Here is a 19,730-nt window from a genome sequence, read left to right on the forward strand (position 1 = left end):
TGTGATCTTTTCTCAGGAAGAATACAATATTTATTCAACTAAGGTAGGATTAGCTCTGTTTAGCGTGGCAGAAAACTAAGGCTGATTTAAAGATAAAAGCAAATCAACGACTGAACTGTCTTATCTCGATTTACTTGAAGGGCAGAAAAAGGATGAAGCAAGCCAACCTCTCAACAGGAAATGATTCACTCCTAATTTACACTACACGCTCATGCTCAATGAGATATAATCGAGAAATATTAATAACTAGCACATTTCCTCACCTGTAGCTTCCCTTTCCAAGTATTTACATGTATATATAAACACTGAAACAAGGTTATGTCGCTGTGCTTACAGACAATGCTGTGGTAATGTAGCACTGATGGTGTGTTTTCTGAGTTGTCCACAATCGTATTTTCCACTTTGGGCTAAATGCTCTATAAAATTAAGTATGACTCAGTCCAGCGGTAAAGGTCTAAGAGGAGGAAGGAATCTCTGAGATGGTGTTTTAATATTCTCCCTGTGTCGACGTGGGATCCCTCTGGGTACTCCGGCTTCCTCCCACAATCCAAATACATGACCCTGAGGTTAACTGGTCTCTTCAAATCGCCCTACTGTGTTAGTGTGTGCATGGCTGTTTACCTGTGATGGAATGACCACCTGTCCAGGATGGACTTCGCGTCTCAACCAGTGACCACTGGAGGCAGGACCCAGCACTCCCCATAAACCTGCAACAATAACTGGGTATTTGATTATAGGAAGTGGATAGATGAAGGTCCAAGTTCAAATCTGCTGTGGTTAATTTGTAATTTGAAACTTTATTTACAAATCACGAGAGTTTGAACATAAATGCACAGACAGACAGTATGATAACATACTGTCCGTTTATAACATGATGATTGGTGATATTATGCTTCAGAAGGAGGATTTTTAAATACAGTTAACATTAATTTTCTAACACCAATAACTATAGAGTAAACAGTGTCTGTGTGAGGTGTCAAATATACTGAGACATGGCTTCTGAAGATCTTCTGGTGAGCCAAGTGTCACCTGACAAGGTTTAGAGAACAGGAAGAACATGTCAGATAAAAATAAAGCACACGCACTCACACACACACACCCACATACACACAGAATAGTAGCTACTCCTTATAGGAAAGGACAGCGAGTTACATTGAGTTAATGTAAGCAGCGTTTATTTTAGTTGATTTGTCCAGGAAAGACAGAACATCCACTTTCTACCGAACATCCACTTTCTACCGAGAAGAAAGTGAAACATTTCAATATTAACAGCAGCAATAACTACACATAATCATACTTTATTTTATTTTCTAAGAGAAACTTTCCAAACCAACCAGGTCCGTTCCCTTATCATCAATAACTGGAGCATAAAGTGCTTTTGATAACTGGTTATGATTCTTTTACATTGCTGTGTCAGTTTTTAACCTTCTATTGTAATTCAGTCACGCTGAACTGCATTCAAGCATAAACTGTCTATTCAAAGTGACGCTGCAACATCTCAACAAGATTCAAGTCCAGAGTTTGACCAGGACTCTATTTTCAGCCGTTGCTGGCGTGCGTTGAACAATATTCCTGCTGCTGCCTAACCCACCTGAGTGAGTTTCACCTTGGGGTCACAAACTGATGGACAGATATTTTACTTCAGGATTTTTTTTATCATAATTTTAGCTACCTTCATGTTATCAGACAGGTTCTATTGAAACTATTTATTGATTCCACAAGTCAGGCAGTAGTCTGGTCTGTGTGTAACCAGGAACATTGAAATCCACTTTTAAAAAGAACAGCTGGTAATCGCAGTCAATTCTTTATCTGATGGACATGTTGACTTTTCAGCTCCCTGTTTATGTTGCTTTTTATTTTTAATAAATAAAATTATAGCTAAAGATCAGCACCTTCATTTAGGCAGGAGATCCCTTTCTGATATCAACAATTTCTTGATAATCTGAAACATTTCAGAGCATCAATGTAGCTCAGGATAATTTAATTCACTCTATCAAAAAAGAAAGTTTTAATCGCAGGCCTAAAAGGAGACAGAGTGTCTGCTTCACTGGAAAACCGATAAGCCTGAAAACTGAAGCATCTCTCTTACATTTTACTCTTAGAAACCTTGTAAACTGTGTCAAGATCACAGGTTACTTTCTATTAAACATAAAATTGCAAGAAATATTGCACAGTGGGGAGAAGAAAAAAAATGCTGATTTAGAGGGATAATATTTTATTAGGCTCAGAAAACAGAAATAAGCAGAGCAGATGAGAAACGTGCAGTTCTACAGCCAATGAGTGAGAGCAGAAATATAAAACAAATAATGGGAGAAAAGACAAGATGTGCTGTAGGTCAGTGTCACCTGGGTCAAGACTCGCTATAAAATGATCCAACGAGAACACAGAGACTCTGCTGTCTGGCCCAGAAACAGGTGAGGGGGGAAGAGAAGGAGGAGGAGGAGGAGAAGAAAACCGCTTTTACGCCCTTCTTCCATAATCAGAACACGGTCCGTTTTTGGCCCTGGGCTGAATTTTAAATACACTGCTTATGCCAAGAGCTTCTGCTCAAGAAAGGAAAAACATCCGAAGGGCTTTCGCCATGCTCAGCAAAGCACACCTAATGAACACACGCATGTAGGAGGAGGAATATGCTGACAGAAAGAGTGATAAGGACAGGAAAGTATCTGTGGAGGACAAAACAAGGTCGTCCTCCAGTGAAGCAGTCCAGCCCATAGATCTCTGCCTCGTGGCTGCAATCAAGTCAATCTGATTGAGCGATAACACCCTCCACCTCATTTCTGGGCGTCGAACCCCACAGGAGACACTCCACAGCTGGGAGGCAGAGAGAAAGACACACACAGAGAGGGAGAGAAAAGCAAAAGTGCAGTTTAACCGTTTCACTGCCAGGCAGAATTGAGTGTCCTGTGGTCGCCTGACTAAAACTGCTCCCTCTCGGTCTCTGTGTGCTCGTAGTTTCACTCCAGTTAGCATTGATAAAAGTGCTGTGGCCGACCTCTCCCAGTCACGCCTGTCTCCTCCACTACCTGCAGACGTCTGAGCGAGACGAAGCGGCATCTCAAAGCACGACAGGTCTCTATTAATGACTGGGTGTGGCGCGGCGAAAGCTTGTGCCAAACCGAGCAGAGCTGCTGTGGGGTAGAAATGCTAAAATGTGAAGTGTTCGCCGCTTCTGTGATAGCAGAGGGGATATGTATTTGTTTCTTATGACTATGTATGACTCTGCATTTCCCCTTCACCGTCTCTCCCCGTTTCCCCTCGGCTCTCATGAGAATTTAAGGGGGGGGGGGCAAATAAGGAGGACTGAAACTGAAGAAAACCATGCGATAGAAAGCAGATGAGGCCGGTGATTAAATTCGTTAGTGGTTATTGCACTTGAACGTAAAACGCGAGGAAAGTCTTGAGTAGATGTTTGACAGAAAGATGAAAAACGATTAGAATGTAAAAGAATTAACCTTGTGTGTTGCGCAATATCAGAATCAGAGCTCAAATGAATCTAATTTCATTGCATGGAGTTAAATTTAAAGCATGCTTTGATTAAATTTTAGCCCTAACTTTGCTGAAAAACATCTACTGAGGTCACAAGATGATGAAACGGCTCATGAAAGGACTGACGCATCTTGATATTTTTCACGTTTAGTCACTTTTCTTGTTTTGTTTTTTTCTTAGTATTTTATGTGACGGACAAACTCAAAGTAGTTCAGAATTGTAAAGTGGCAAAAAAAGATTCATCTATCCATCTTAAATCAACCTTGACAAGATATCCAGCATCCACTGAAAATTTGCATCCACACAGCATGACATGGCAACGCCATGCTTCACAATGGGGATGATGTCATCAGGATGATGTGCAGCACACACGCACAGCATTTTAAATTATATGTATGGTCTCATCATGGTCTCGTCTGAGCAGAGCTCCTTCTTCTACATTTCTTCTGTGTTCCCTGCATGTCTTTGCTTTCAAGCGGGACAAATCTTAACAATGGCTTCCTCCTTGAACTTGCTCCCCTAAAAACTAGATAACTGCTACTGAGATTAAATCACACACAGGTGAACACTCTTAAGAAACTGGGAAACTTCTGACCGATAGAGAACTTGCAATTAATGCAATTAAGTTTTACTGGTAGCAGTTTGTCACCGTGGAAAATAGCCCAAAGTACAGAGGTTTACAGTTAAATAAGCAGACATAGTTCAAAGTTAATCTGTTGTATAAATTTATATGTTTAAAGGTCAATTAATTGGCTGCACTGGAGATTGTTTACAGTTATTAAAGTAAAGGAGAGTGCGTACAAATGTAAAAGCCACAATTTTTAGATTTGAAAACCACGCATCACTTTGTTCTGATTCAGATTCATGCATTGCTCTGTGGTGATTTATCACATGAAATACTGATAGATCACTTCAAGGTGTGTGGCTGTAATGCGAGAAAATGTGGAAACGTTTAAGCGGTACGAATCGTTTTGCAAGGTACTCTGAGGTGAGCGCCCAGATCACCCAGTGAACTCACTCTCTGGTGACGGTTACACAGCAGCATCTTAACGTGTCACCATAAAACCACCAGTCATACCAAACCCACTGGGGGCTGTGGGAGCTGCCGCTCATTGACCTTCTTTATGCCAAAACCTGATGATCAGTAAAAGTAACTGAACGCTTAGTGAGAGCTTAAGCAAGCAGTTCACATCAATGCAAACCTTAATTTCAAACCAATTTAGTTGATCATCTGAAATTAAATAACATTTAAGATAAGCCAGTTTCAAAGAAGTGTAGAAGGAATTTACCAGTGAGTTGTAAACCGAGCTGGAGAGAAATGAGTGTAGGGGGACTCTGGATTTCACATGAGCGATTTGGTGCTTTGGCAAAGTCAGTATTTTTACTTTTCTTGATGGAAACCTCTGATTTCTGCTGCAGGTGTCACATGCCCAGCATAAGCAGTCATGTGACAAAACATGCCGACGATGTTTTTACTACAGATTTCTGAACAGAATCCATCACCTCAGAGTGTGTTGACATCCTACAATCCTCAGTGAAAGACAGAAATACCCAGGGCCTTTCCAGCTCCTCTTCAGAGCACGTTTCCCTGCTAGAGACATTTCTTTTGGTGTCATTTTGCAAGTTATTTACTCAACAGCCAAAGACCAAACTGAAGAAACAGCACTGAAACATTATTGTCAAAAACACTGGTGATTTGTGATTTGACTGTGTGGGACAAATGGACTGCATCAGCTAATTCATTCTGAAATGTTATCTTGCATATTTATACTGTGCATAAACTGCAGTACGAAAAAATCACAAACAAATCTGCCGAACACAAACATTTCTCTCTAAACAGTTGCTAAACTTGTTATAAAATGTAAGTCAGATGTTACTACAAGCCCTAAAGTAAATTCAACATTTTTGGCTGCAGCATAATTTCACTGTGTCATACGTCCTGTAAAACAATAACAATTTGTAGAACATTTCAACTACAGTGTAGCATGTATTCCTCCTGTTATTTTGGTACACTTCTTAAACCTTATAAATGTTCAACTAAGTTTTTAAGTTGATCTGAATTTTCAGGAACTTAAATTTTTGAGGAAATTAGTAACCCACGACTTTCTGTTTCACTGAGGTAAAAACATAATGTGACACAGAGGCCTATTTCTCTGAGGTACTCTTCAAGGTTGGGAAAAACAAGAAAACCCACCATTCAATGCAGGTTGCATTCACAAGAGAACGGTTATTCACCTAAATATGTGCAGAGGAATAAAAATAAAACTTAAAACAAATAGAGCTGTGATGTACAGAGCTGGACGAAGACTCACAACGAAAAAGAGGGTAAAGAAGGTAAAAACATCTCCAAAGGTCATCACATCGGCACAGAAGATGCACGAGAACCACTTATTTTATTTCATTTCACTTAATTTGACCAAAAAAATAAATAAATAAATAAGTGAAATATGTTTTCTCTTAATAAGGAGGCTCTCCTTTTTTGTGGACATAAAAGATGTAACTTGTGTAACAATTCAGAGTTCAGCTTCACATCGTGTGAGGCAACTATGCGTGGTGTTTACCTGTACTTCGTGGTTCTACCATTTTTTTTTACTTTAGTTCCTTATTAGGAACACTTATCTGATAAGCATCTACAGAAATATGTGCAGAATGTCAAGTGTGAGCACACTGGAAGACGTCAGGAAATCATATATTACAAAGAAAAAGATGCTCGCCCACGTCGTTTTATCTGTGTCATTTATATCAAGAGGGCTGTCACACACTCAAACAGAAAGTAGAAAATAGAGCACAACATGGTTTTCACTTATTTAATATGTATGTCGCATTTGATTTTTATCTTTGTGCAGTTTAGCTTTTCAGTTGTTGGTTTAAGCATCGAGGAACAGAAACAAATAGATGTTTATATTATCTAATAGATAATCATTGCTAAAAATAAAAAAACAAACGCTGCGGGCATGAGTGAGGATTTGGAGGACAATACTCTAGATCAGGGGGGTCGAACTCATTTACATTTTGGGCCGTAGAAAGATCAAGAATATCCTCAAAGGGCCGGTTGCAACAGAATGTATTTACAAAACTAACAGACTGTTAAACTATTAATAAATAGTTGTCTCTGCATTCGATGAGTACTTCTTAAAATGAAATTATACTGAACATATTTTCACATTAAGGTTATTTGGCAAAATTTGTATAAAAACAGTGTTGACTTGATTGATCAAGTATTTAAAAATGCAACTTTTATGTTGAAAGTTATATTTATCTACAGTCAGGAGGACCGCGTAAATAATTTTGGCCGCCAAGACCTTGAGTTGGACACCTATGCTAGTCTAGACACACATGGGTATGTAAAAAAAATGCTAAAACTGATTTATTTTAAGGCAACACCTCAAGCTCACTGCTTGTGTGATATCATGGAAAACATTTTTTAAAACCAGCCAAGACATGAGGAAAATAAATGTGTACGTTCATAAGTCAGGCTCATCGCAACTTTCAGATACCTGAAGGTGCCACATTCATCTGTTCAAACAATTATATGCCAGTTTATACAAGACGGGAAAATCCAGCTACAACTCTGTCCAGGAAGAGGAGAGGAACAGCCTATTTGTGCATCAACCCCAGAACAAAAGCAAGAGAGCGTCATTATCTAGAGGAAAACTATGACTTGGAAATAAATGTGCATAATATTTCCTCAAAACTTGAAGGAAGAAACACAAATAAACTGGACCATCATTAAATCAGGATTTAATGAAGTAAACCAGAGAAACAAACAGGTTTTCAGAGTCAGAAGCTAACCCAATGCATGAAATGCTGCAATGGTTACAACAAATAAAAGAATACTTAATGTTTTGGGGTTTTTTTAAACTGGGAGCCTATTTGTTGAATCTGGTCTCCCCTTCCAATGTTTATCTAGTCAGAAGAAAAACCAAGTCTTGTAAACATTTACTCTGAATTTGAAATAACAGCTCTGAGCAGTTCTTAGAAAGTTATAAAAGCTGTCAGACCACCCTTTCTGCAGGCGGAAGGAACCAGATGAGAAATTACACTTTTTGCACTTTTAATACAACAACAACTGACTAAAAGATCACATAACTTAGTCCTTTTGACCCAAATTCCCCAAACTTGCGTTTTATGTGCATAAACGCGTGACATAACCGTGATCTTTTTTGTTAATATAGGGCATGATGTTCAAAAGTGTGCTAAAACTGGCTTCTAAAGAACCCATCTCCTTCAGCCTGTTGCACAACACCTTTGAACGTTTCTTTGACAAAAAAAATGATTGAAAGCTATACTATCACGCTGACTGAAACATCAGAGGGACTTCAGATAAAAGGATCCAAGAATAAACGAGTGACCAAATTATCACCAACACACACGCACATCGTAAACAGCAAATACAGTAAATGATGCAGCTGCTTGATTGGCTCATTCGAAGACCGAGGCATTCACCTTCATTTCTTTCTGATATATTTATTGCTTCTCATTTAGAGCTTTAGTTAATGACATGACTTATTGTGTAAATACAAAAAAGCAATAACCTCTGACCTCTATTGTGCTCACACGCTTAACTTTCTTAGAATGAGCTCAACTTTGACAGGAAAGTTTGTGTGTGTGTGTGTGTGTCTTGGCGTGCACATGCCGGTCTGTGTGTGTGTGTGTGTGTGTGTGTGTGTGTGTGTGTGTGTGTGTGTGTGTGTGTGTGTGTGTGTGTGTGTGTTTGTGTGTGCGCGTGCAGGCGTGTGCGTGTGTGTGAAAACCCAGTCTGGTGAACCACTTCTGGTAAATAAAATAGAAGTGGGCTTCACTCACTGGAGTCATCTCTGAGCCTTTGAAACAGTAAATACCGAGCCTGGTGACAGTGCAGATGAAATTTTGAAGGACCTGAATGACTAATGAAACAATGAACTAAGCATGTATTATGACTGTAATCCTTTCACTGGAAGGAATTAGATTATGTGATAAGTAGATCTCTAGATACGAGTCTATTTGCAGTATATTTACATTTTAATTTGTGTTGTGCAGATGTTATCAATAAGCTGCTTTGAGTACAGTGTAATTGCTTCATTAAACCAACATGTGGGTGGTAAACCAGTTCTTGGAGATCTCCCGTGCCTCCCCCCCTCCCCTCACAATTTGCTCGCGTTTCACCCAACTTGCACTCTGCCGGTCTCCCTCGAGGCGATGAAGGCGGCCATATCGCAGCATCCACTTCTCTGCATATCTGCTGCCTTTTATTTCCAGGAAGCTTTGGAGAGAAGAAGTGCTGAGTCTCAGTGTTCACCAGTGACGGTGAGAGCGTCGGGTTGCGCCTCGTGTGCCCACACACAGTTTCACCACACTTGCACCATTGATCTCCCAGTAACCACACAATTAGAAAAACTGTCCTTTCCCTGTAACTGCTCTGCACGTCTTGGTAAACATTTCCCATAAAGTACACACTGTGCCGCAGCAGCAAAGCAAGAGGCAACATGCGTGGCTCAGTGCAAGTCAAAGTGAGTTTGTTTTTCAGTTTTTAGGAGGGTAAAAGTGGCAGCAGCTGAAACAGCGCAAGGTTTGTATTGATTTGTCACCTCGATAAGCAAACTAAAATAAGAAAGTAGAGTATGTTGTGGCTGGCACTACCACAGCAAAGACACATATAGGTTTAGGGCTTTATATACCTATAGTGCATTATGTATTACAGTTATTATATATTTATTACATTGGTGGTGTACTTCCTGTGTAAATCTTCTTGTTTGCCAGGGCCTCAGAGGAACCTAAAGGTAACACAGCAAACATGTGAAAAGTTGTTCTAGTCCAATGAAACCAAATAATCACAAGTTAAACCCTTTGACCTACATTCAAAGTTTTATGTTTGGCTAAAAAAAATGTGACTGCCCCTCATCCTGGACATAGAATCCCCATGGTGTGGCATGGTGATGGCAGGATGATGCTGTTGGAACGCTAATCTTCAGCAGCGGCAGGGAAGTTAGCCGCTGGCCGTTTCATACTTTATGTCTTTTGGACCCAGTTTCTTATGGTGCTACATGAGCCTGACTGCAGTTGGATGCTTTTTGTACCGACCAAAGGTAAATCCCCACCCACCGGCAGGATGTTTTGTGCCCACTCTCACTAGTGATGAGTTGGAGGACAAAGGATGCATAGTTAATCAAACTACTCTATCTCTGAGGATAAAGACCAAGACACATTAGCATCCAATCTGACAGAAAATCAGGTGGGATGACCTGGAATCTATCTTGGGGCAATTTGATGGGAATTTCCTGAGTGAGACACAGTGGAAAAGTAAAACACATGCATTTTAGGGGAAAAATACAAACTAACATCTTTTACTCACAAAAAAACCAAAACTGTGCATTTACCTGTGGTTGGAGTTCAGAAGTATAAAAAAAGAAATGGTAATCTTGTTTGAGCAGCAACTGTGGCTTTGAGTTCACTGCTGGACTCTCCTGTGTTTTTGCTGGAGGGATTTCCGGTATGATAGGGATCCTCAAGTCAGTAGAAATCTGAAGAGTCAGACTGAAGTGGTGTCTTGGCTGTTAGCGGTTATGTTACGCCTATAAGTCAAATTATTTAATTTGATCAGGGTCATGATCTGCAGTCATCATGAGAGTCATCTGGCTCTCTTAGAAAAAAACCCCAAATGGTTTTTCACAAAAAGACTTGGAACTAAAATCAACTGAACGTGAGATCATGGATGGATGTGTTTTCCTGATGTGTCTTTTTTATTTTGAGAATCTCTGTGTGTGATTGTTTTCAGTCTGCCGTCTTGTTTTCTGATGTTTCCTGTCTTTACTTTGGTCCAGTAGTACTTGGTATTGAGCTGATTCTCCCATTGCTTTGGTCCCACCTGTTTGGGATTAGTCATCATTCTGTTTGCTTTCTCCCTGCTTTCAGCTGTTGGTTTTTACAGATTGTACTTATACCACTTTGCCACATAGGCAAGCTGTTTCTAATTTCCTTATGAATCTGGTTTGGAGCCTTTTGTTTAGTCCAATTGTGACTAAACTAACTTTCAACTTTTAGTTTACCAACTAAGTTGAGTTTCTGCTGGTTAGATAGTTGGATATCCATGCTAAGTAGTTCTGCTAAATATTATGAATTCCAGTCTAAAATATAACCAGAAAGTAATTTTGGATATCTTTTGTTGCTTAATAACACCAGTTAATGATGTAAAAATCTAAGTCTACGTTCACACTGCAGGCAAAAATAGCTTGAATCTAACTTTTGATTTTTTTTTTCTGAAATCAGATAAAATCAGTCTGAAATGCACAAGTCCAATTTTTTCCCCCACAAAAAATGGGAAAAATTGATTGCACATCTGTATGTAATTGTAATGTTAGGTGTAGGAAAGAAATATAGCACAATAGAACTGACAATCATTTAATATAAAACTTGATTTTAAAACTACAAATGCACTTTTTCAAAGAAGTTTTATATTTATTATTTTAGCTTTTCGGTTTAGTTTTTCACGTCTGATTTGTTTCTTATGTCTATGGTCCAAATTTGAACTTAGGTAATATAACTACTTTTAGCTTTGTCTTTGACATTTATATTGGCAACCTAAACTATAGAGGGAGATTAAGACCACTGAAACAAAACATTTTGAGAAAGTGGCCCTGATCCTCTTCCGTACTCTTCCGTAACCTCAACAGACCAAAAATGGACAAAGGAAAGGAAGTGACACATTCTGTCCGGAAGAACCCAAAGTACAAACTAATTACATCAAGAAGCTACTTTCTGTTTCTGCAGGAGCCAGTTTCCTTCAAGGTAAATCACAATAGTATGTAAGGATATAATCATTGACAAAGAAAAAAAAATTTTCTCCATTCAACAGATACATTGCGTAAAAACGATGGAGTTATGACCAGTTTCAAAGCACACAAACAAACAACTCCTGGTTTTGGTATCTGAGTATGAAAACTCCACACTCGCTTTACCAACTCTGCCTAAAACCTTTGACCCTTTCTTAAATTTTGCCAAATTTCTACTCTTTGTATATTTGCTCTTCTGTTTAACACCTGCTTTGACAAGTAAACGTCACATTTTTAGTTTTAAGCTGCATGTTTTCCAGCGTGTGGCACTTTCATCACACTTTTACTTGTTTTTTTTGTTTATCGTTTAGGGTTAGGCTCCTCACCGCAGTGCTGCGAATTGGAAATTGTTTTCTGTTTTGCACGCAGCCTTCCATGCCCTTTGCAAAACCATAGAGCATTAAGATATGGAACCTCCCACCTTGAAAGCAGAATACTCTGAAAGCATTGCTGGCTGCCATGATAATACGCAGAATTTGTGTTTATCAGCTCAAATATAAAGATTTCCACAACTATGCCAATGTTTTCAGATAACATGCTTCTCACGAGTGGTGAAAATACAAAAGATGAACTAATGAACTGACTGAGACCAAATGAAGTTTGCAGATGAATATGATCTAATAAATATTATTTTTGGACAGATGTTTTTTTTTGTATTATTTAGAAAGTGTGTGTGTGGTTCTCTTATCTATTGTACAAGTGTTTGAATACTATATTTCAGGTTTCCTACAGCAAAAACAAATAGACTTCTTCTTCACCATCTCTATTCTTTAATTCCTGGATGTGTTATTTAGGTTTGAAATCCCTATTAAGGTAACCCAAGTTTTCTTTTTTTAACTTCTATTTTCTATATCAAGAACATATCTAACAATAACTCTCGCCTCTTTGCACTGAAAGATAAACATAGCTACCGTTTCTCATTCAAATTACCTGCTGGGAAATTGTGTAGGCTGAAGTGAGGCTTTGACCTCAAACCAATACCACAGCTTCTCATCTAACATTTCAGGAGTAAACAAGCCAAGTCATTTACCAGCTTCTGTGATTAATGTTACAAATTGAGCTCATGTGAATGGGGTTCATTTTCTCACAGCTCCAGCACATAAACGTCTGATTTGTGGGGGTTATTTTTTTGTATCTTTTTTTCGGGAACGTCGGGATGTGTGGAGGAATTTTACAGACATGCCAAGCAGGAAGAATAAATGCCGAGAAAAAAAATTGTGTTTAATGAAATCCACCGTGGCATCCATACATGCGTCGCTGTAATCCCGATGAGTAATAATGAAAACCACCAGCTTTAAAGGCATTGCAGACATGCACAAGAACGTCTTGTTACAAGACCAAATGCGGTGGTTTGTCTTTATCGCTCGGCGGATGCCCTTTGTGTCACGAAACACATTTTTGCTTTATTTAGAATAATGTGAGCCAAAACCCTCTGCTAAATAATGTCTATTGTGTGTGCTGTTTTTGTGGCCAGTAATACAAAAAAAGACTGTTAATGTTTCCACCTATTTCCCATGTCATCAGAAAGATGTCTTTCAGGTCAGAAAGTTACTTAACAATTCTGTTTATAAATGTATAAATAAAGATTTTTTTTTTTATTTTGCTGGATGGGGAAAAAGAAATTCTTATTTTTTTAAGCTGGCTTTAATTTTGTTTCAATCAAACACAATATGGTACATATCTTATAGAGTTTAAAGAGTTTATTTCCTAACTTGATGAGAATCGATCTGAGAATTGATAAGGATCTGAATCAATGATATTGATAATGGAATTGGCAAAATTCACTTCTTATCAATTCCCATGCTTGATGACAAGAGTAAGAATAAAACAAATGACATTTATTAAAAATAAATATATTACAAAAAAAAACAAAAAAACCTATAGTCGGTTCCTATAATAAGATAACTCTGTATAAGCTGATTTCAGAAACATTGCATTCATGTTTTCTCTCCTTCCCAACACAACAGTCTGCAAACAAAGGCAGTAGCACTTTGAAATGCTCTGTCTCATGCAAACGTTTTACAACAGCATCGGTATGAATCAGAATGAGATTAATGAGAGTGAAGCTGTTTACCAATTATTAAAGTCTGATGTGAAACTGTTTCTCACTCTGACTCATTATTAACTCCAATCTGTGAAGAAATCAAATGTTTTTCTTAAAACGGAAGCTGCTCAGAAAACTGCTTCAGGTAAGCCGCTGACTGTTATTAACCTCTCCACAGAATCCCACCCCAAAACTATCCCTTTATGTTGGTGCTTCTCAACAAGCATGAGGTCAAAAACTTTTTTAACATGAAAATAAAGCTAACTGCTTAAAAAGGGACTATTTCTTTGATAGCATTGCTATTTTAAAGAGGTAAATCTGGCTTTAAAATAAAATAATGTGATTTTATTTAAGACAATCAAAAGGGACTAATTGTTAGTTAGCCTTCATGTACTCTTGTGCGCTCGGTAGGGAATGGGTTTACAGACCTGACTGTATACACTTTGATCCATCTGTTGTGTGATTCCTGAAACTTCTCAAGCCTGCTGTTGCCACACTGACACCACAGCTGGCCAATTAGAGCAACTGAGTAAGGGAAATGAAAATGTGGCGTACCCACATCCTCCACACCCTGGCCTTCTGCCATCTTACATTCACTTCTCCTATTTTCACACAAAGAGGAACTCTTGGCCAGTGTCAGACTCAGGACTCTAACGTCCCCAGCTCAGGGGTCAGAGCTGCTCTGCTCCCTGGTTCTGATGACTGGAACCAACCTAAACCCAGATGTAATCTCTGACCGGAGGAGAGATTTAAGAGAGGATCAATTTGATTCATTTTATATAACGTTTGGTCTCAAAATGACTTTTGCTCATATCCAAGCGTGTTTGCCGAAAATCTGAAACATTACTTATTTTTTTTTTACATTCTAGTTTTGCTTTTAGATCATTAGTGACCATTAAGGAAAAAGTTATTCTTCCCATTTTGTCAGAAGAGTTTAATGTTAGTAGAAAGTACATTTTTGCATAAGGCTAGGTTTACGTAAGTAGATCAAATTTTTGCAACTTTTTTGTTTCTTGTATGAAAAAGTAAATGTGCAGAGTTCAAATAATTTCCCTAACCACTGACAGTGACGGTCTTATATCAGCTAATGTTTGGAAACTGACACCACATTGGTTAAATAAAGTGGAGAAGTCCACGAAAGACATTGTGACATGCTTTCACTCAGCAAAGTGCAAAAACCTTCAATGAGTCATGAAAAGAGTGTCAAAAGCATCTGATGATCCCTTTGGGTAGATTGATCAGGCCCTGAGCTTGTGTTGAAGGATGTGGCTTAAGTTCATTTCACTCATAGTGGGAAGAATGGATTAAAGTAAATCCTAGAAGCAAATATTACACAGTAGAAAAAAAGCAGAAGATAAAAACACAACAGTTCCTGCAGCAGACTCTCAGTGGTAGCCAGAACAAGAACTGACACACCTAGATAATAAAAAACCAGCTTCAGGTTGTTACCCAATACAATAAGGGTCTTATTGTTCAAAGGAATTACTATATAAATCTTTGCTTGTATTGTTTAAGGTGAAAAGATGGGTTAGCATAAACTATACAGTGTGTCAACATAGGATAAACATTTTCCTTTTTCGTCTCATTACAAGACTTGAATGCATCTATGGGTTACATGCAGCACAGTGACTTGAAATGAAAATAATACATGGTTTTGAAAATTACTAGTAAAAAAAGCTGAAATGTGAAGATGGCCTTTGTATTTCAGCTCCCCTGAGTCGATACTTTATCACCTTTCACTGCAATTACAGCAGAAGGTCTTGTGGAGTGCATTTCAAATCTAGAGCAACAAAGCTCCAGCTCACTCATCAACTTTTACATTTTGCTTAGATAATCATTACGATTTAGTTCTGGACTTTCACTGGTTTAGATTGATGCCAATCTAAGACTTTAATTGGAATCAATCTAAACCATTCTGCGGTTTTTACTCTGTCCTTTACAGCTTCTGATTTTCTTCCAGTATTGATCAGTATTTAGCTCCATCTATCTTCCCCTCAACTCTGAAATAAACCCCCACAGCATGATGATGCCACCACTGTTTCCAGATGGGGTTTCCGGATGATGTGGATCATTATTATTTTTTATTTTCCAGAAGGCATTTTTTTTAGTGTCCCAGAATGTAAGTGCAGTAGCTGTGAAGCTATCCATTATTTTTAATTATCTTCCACAATAATCAAATACATTGAGGTTTTAGTCAGTAATTAAAGAAGAAAATACTTCTCCAATGCACTGTTTACCATAAATATCTTTTAATCTGAATCACCAACAGTTCTGATTACTCCATTAGACGTACGTTGTTAGCAAATACTGACCGCAGTTGGTCTAAGCGTCAAACAGGAAATCAGCTTCAGGGACTTCTGAGCTGCAGAAGTTTAAGGATTTCTTCTGATGAACCCATCTGATGTTCATTAATGGGATTTTGCATCATCTACATCAAACCTCAATGATTATCAAACAAATCGGTAGATGTTTCATGTTCCTGAGACAACGCTATGTGCTGGCTTACATAAGCTTTCAATTAGCACCATCACCATCATCATCGTTTTGTCCTTCACTCAAAACAAAGCGGCTGACAAAACAGCCGGCCCTACTAACAAATTAAATGAGCATGTAAAATCAGATAAGCTTTAATTGCCCCACTTCCCACTGCTTTTTAACATTTTTTTTCTTATTACAGAACGGCATGGAGATAAAGCATCTGTGTGGACGGAGGGGAAGTGGGAAGGACAGCTCCATATGCGTTCCGTCAGCCCGAGGGAACAGCTTGGTCCAACTGTCTTTTCCTGCCACGCTCATTTGGCCTCAGCAGTCATCATGTCTTGTGCTAAAGGTCTCTCGTCGCTACGAGGCTGCTTGGCACTATCTGCAAGCTACAGACGGAGAACGCACTGATTAAAAGATGTCTTCATTAAAACGATTAGATGCACAAGGCGGCTCAATTCCCACGGGCGTCCTGCTAACGACGAAGGGGTGGAAGCAGGAGGAGAAGGGACTGATGGGAACACGAGGTTCTCCTCACGTTCTAAAGGTTGCTTCTTATTTAATCGACGCAGTCTTAAAGGACTTTAACGGTGTTTGGGCTTGCATGAGGCAATGAGCTGTCCTCTCCTTAAGGGAACGGCCATCTTTTTGCCCCCGACGAGCGTCTCCTCTACCTGACTCACCACAACTACAGGCCACTTCCAGGTCATCGAGCTTCCAGTGTGGAAGACCTTGCCAAAGACACAGGAGAGACATTACTTCTGGTTCATTTAATGAAGTCGACAAGTGTCTTAGAAGGGGAGGAGAGAGTTAACGTCGGCCCAAACGAACATCGGCAGCTCTGAGGCGTTCTCTGGTTTTGTCCTTTTCTGCTCAAAGTTTTGCAAAGAAGGTGACAGGAGAACGCAGCATCCTCAGCATCCTTGATTTTTGTGTGTGTGTGTATGTGTGTCACAACTGTTTCTTTTCCCCAAACTAAATACAAAACGCAGCTTTCAAATAATGATTTAAGATCTACCTGAACCTGGTAACTGGTTGTGCCATCTTTGGTGGCATCATCTGCCATCAAGCCTCTGCAGTGACTGGAAAGCAGTTTTTTGAGTCACCATGGAAGAATTTGACCCACTTTTCTTTGCAGAATTGGTTTCTTTTCACCACAGGAAAGTCTTTTCAGCATAAATAGACAGTTTTAGGTTCAAACCTTAACTAGGCCACTATAAAACCTCCATTTTTTTTCTTTATGTCACCTTGCTGATGTGCTTCAGATCATCGTTTTCCTGCATAACCCAAGTAGAGTTGACCATAAGGTTACAAACCGATATCCGGGCAATCTCCTTCAGGATTTTCTGGATAACAGCAACCATCACTGCTACTCCTGACGCAGTAGCGAAGCATCACGCTAACACCATTGTTGTCTGTTGTTAAAATGATGTTTTTCTGACTTGTTAGATTTTGTGGCACATACAGCATGACAGAACAGCCTCCAAAATGTTAAATTTTCTCTGTCCAGTCCACGGATTGTTTTCTGAAATAAATGAAATTACTATTTGAAAACACTCAGCTTATCTATCCGTGCTAACAAAATGTGTTTGCTTTTTAAAATATTTAAGTGTGACAGAAAATACATTGGAAAGGGGGAAAATACTTTTTCACAAGACCACTTCTTTAGAAGTCAAGCTGTAGTGGTGGGAAATATTTCACAATTCGACATTTTGACCTTCTCTTCACACATAAGCTACGGACAAGTTGCTTGTAGTTATCTGTTGATGATTCAGAAATTTCTTGGTAAGAAAAAAATGATAATAACAATTGAAAGTATGACTCATGATTAAACCAATGCTGATTTGGAGCTCACATTACAGACTTTCTATTCTTTTAATGATGCATCCATGTAGCAGAAAAGTGATAAAAACAGTTAATTTCCTCTGAGGTGCAGCTTCGGGCTCCTGCCTCACTCGGCTCACCTGCCTTCAGTCTCTCCTCCAGGCTCAGCCAGAGGCCTTTCTGTCTTACCACAATGTGCTAATGGCCATTAAGGAACACAAAAAGTGTCTTTAAAAGACTCAGCCGCAGGCGCTGTCGGCTCCACTGCGCCTGATTGTACCTACACTCTCCTTTGCTACTTTCATGGGTTTTTTTTTCTCTCATTCTGCTGCTTCTTTGTTCTCCGTGGTCTTATCTGTCAATGTGAATCATAGCCGTGTTCAAAGAAAGTGACAGAATTGCTTGTATGAGGTGCTTGCACCCTGCTTCTCTGAATTTTTGCCCATAGCTGTATGTAATTATGCTCAAGTGAACAAAGATAAAAATGGTTTACAGCTGCAGCACCGATTAGGATCTCAGAGAAGAAGTCACGTTTATTCAAATGTTTCATTATTGGATCATTAAAGGAAAAAAATAAAAATAAATCATAATTGATAACGCGATGAGATATTCCTCAAAATGATCATGACTTTTATGACCTTTAGAGATGAGGTCACGCTGAAACTGGAACTGACCAGTGACTTCAGTCCATTTCCCTTAAACGACTTCTGTTTTTCTGTTTCCCCTGGTGCTTATCTTCCCTGACAGGAGAACCATCACATCTGACCGAGGTTTCAATGGGAGGAGGCTGGCCCGAGCTGACCACTGTGTGACTGTTGCCCTAACCTTAGACTCCCGCAGGGAGGGGAAGGATGCTGAAAGCTCTGGCCAAAGTTGCATCAGACATACTTTCACAAAAAAAAAGAAAGAAAAAACGTTGCCTTGCAAAGCTATATGCTGCTTAAGCTTTTCAGCTTTTTTTTTGCCACATTACAACCACAAACTTCAGTGTATTTTATGAAGATATTCTGTGGCAGACCAACACAAAATAGTCCATGTATGCAGAGCAGAAGGGAGAAGTGACTTTTGCAGGTGTTGTTTATCTGCATTAAGACCCGATGACTCCATGCTTTACATCTTTTGTTGCCAATGAAGTTACACGTCTTCTACCTACAGTATGTTTCTACCAGTTTCTACACCTAGAGACAGATTTTTGCCAATTGTTCTTTTCACAATGGCTCGGGCTGAAAGTCACACTCCAAGAGCAGCCACAAATTCTCAATTGGATTTAGGTCTGTACTTTGACTGGGCCACCCTTACTCTTATACGGTGCTCAAAGTGGGACCCAAGGAAGGACAAATATCTTGTGGCAAACATTTGAGGTTTTGGAACTACAATCCTGTTCCTAAAATCAGATTTGTTTAACTGATTATTAGATTGAGTGGGTAAAATAGTAAGAATTAAATAGATTTTTTTTTCTGACCTGCTAGTGCTTTGAAAGATGTTGTCTGCATAAAGAAATATGTTAGAAATTTTGACACATGTGGCAAATAGTCTGGGCACCCATGATGTGAGCCATTCCAGTGTTCACTATTGGTTTGTCCCCTGATTGGTTTATCCTATATCATTTATTACATGATATGATGAAGTGTGAGGTTGGAATAGGACAAAAAGTGGAAAAAGTTAGCGTTACAGTATGAGGTTGAATATTGTTACTGAATCCAGGATATTAGATCAGTGAATAGTTATTGTGTCACCCTAGAGGGAGTGTAAACAATGTAAGGGCTGCATGACAACTAATAATGACAAGGTAGCCTTAAGATGGACTCTGGAGCGTCACAAATCCAATTTTACACATAAAAATTAACGCGCTATTACTCAGCCTGTGACAAAACGACATGTGAAGCTCTGGAGGTGTTGAACGAAATCTGATACAAGCCCAATTATGCCACAGTGATGTCATCACGTTATCTAACGTTTACCTGGAATTTTAGAACTGCTTCCACGCTGCACCATAAGAAACGCAGAGGATCGGGTATTTCTGGAGTTCATCCCATACAAGAAAATAAAAGATTCACATTTTCAGCTTCTGTTGCTCAGTATTG

Source organism: Xiphophorus couchianus, chromosome 5 (assembly GCF_001444195.1).
Source record: "Xiphophorus couchianus chromosome 5, X_couchianus-1.0, whole genome shotgun sequence".
Lineage (NCBI taxonomy): Eukaryota > Metazoa > Chordata > Actinopteri > Cyprinodontiformes > Poeciliidae > Xiphophorus > Xiphophorus couchianus.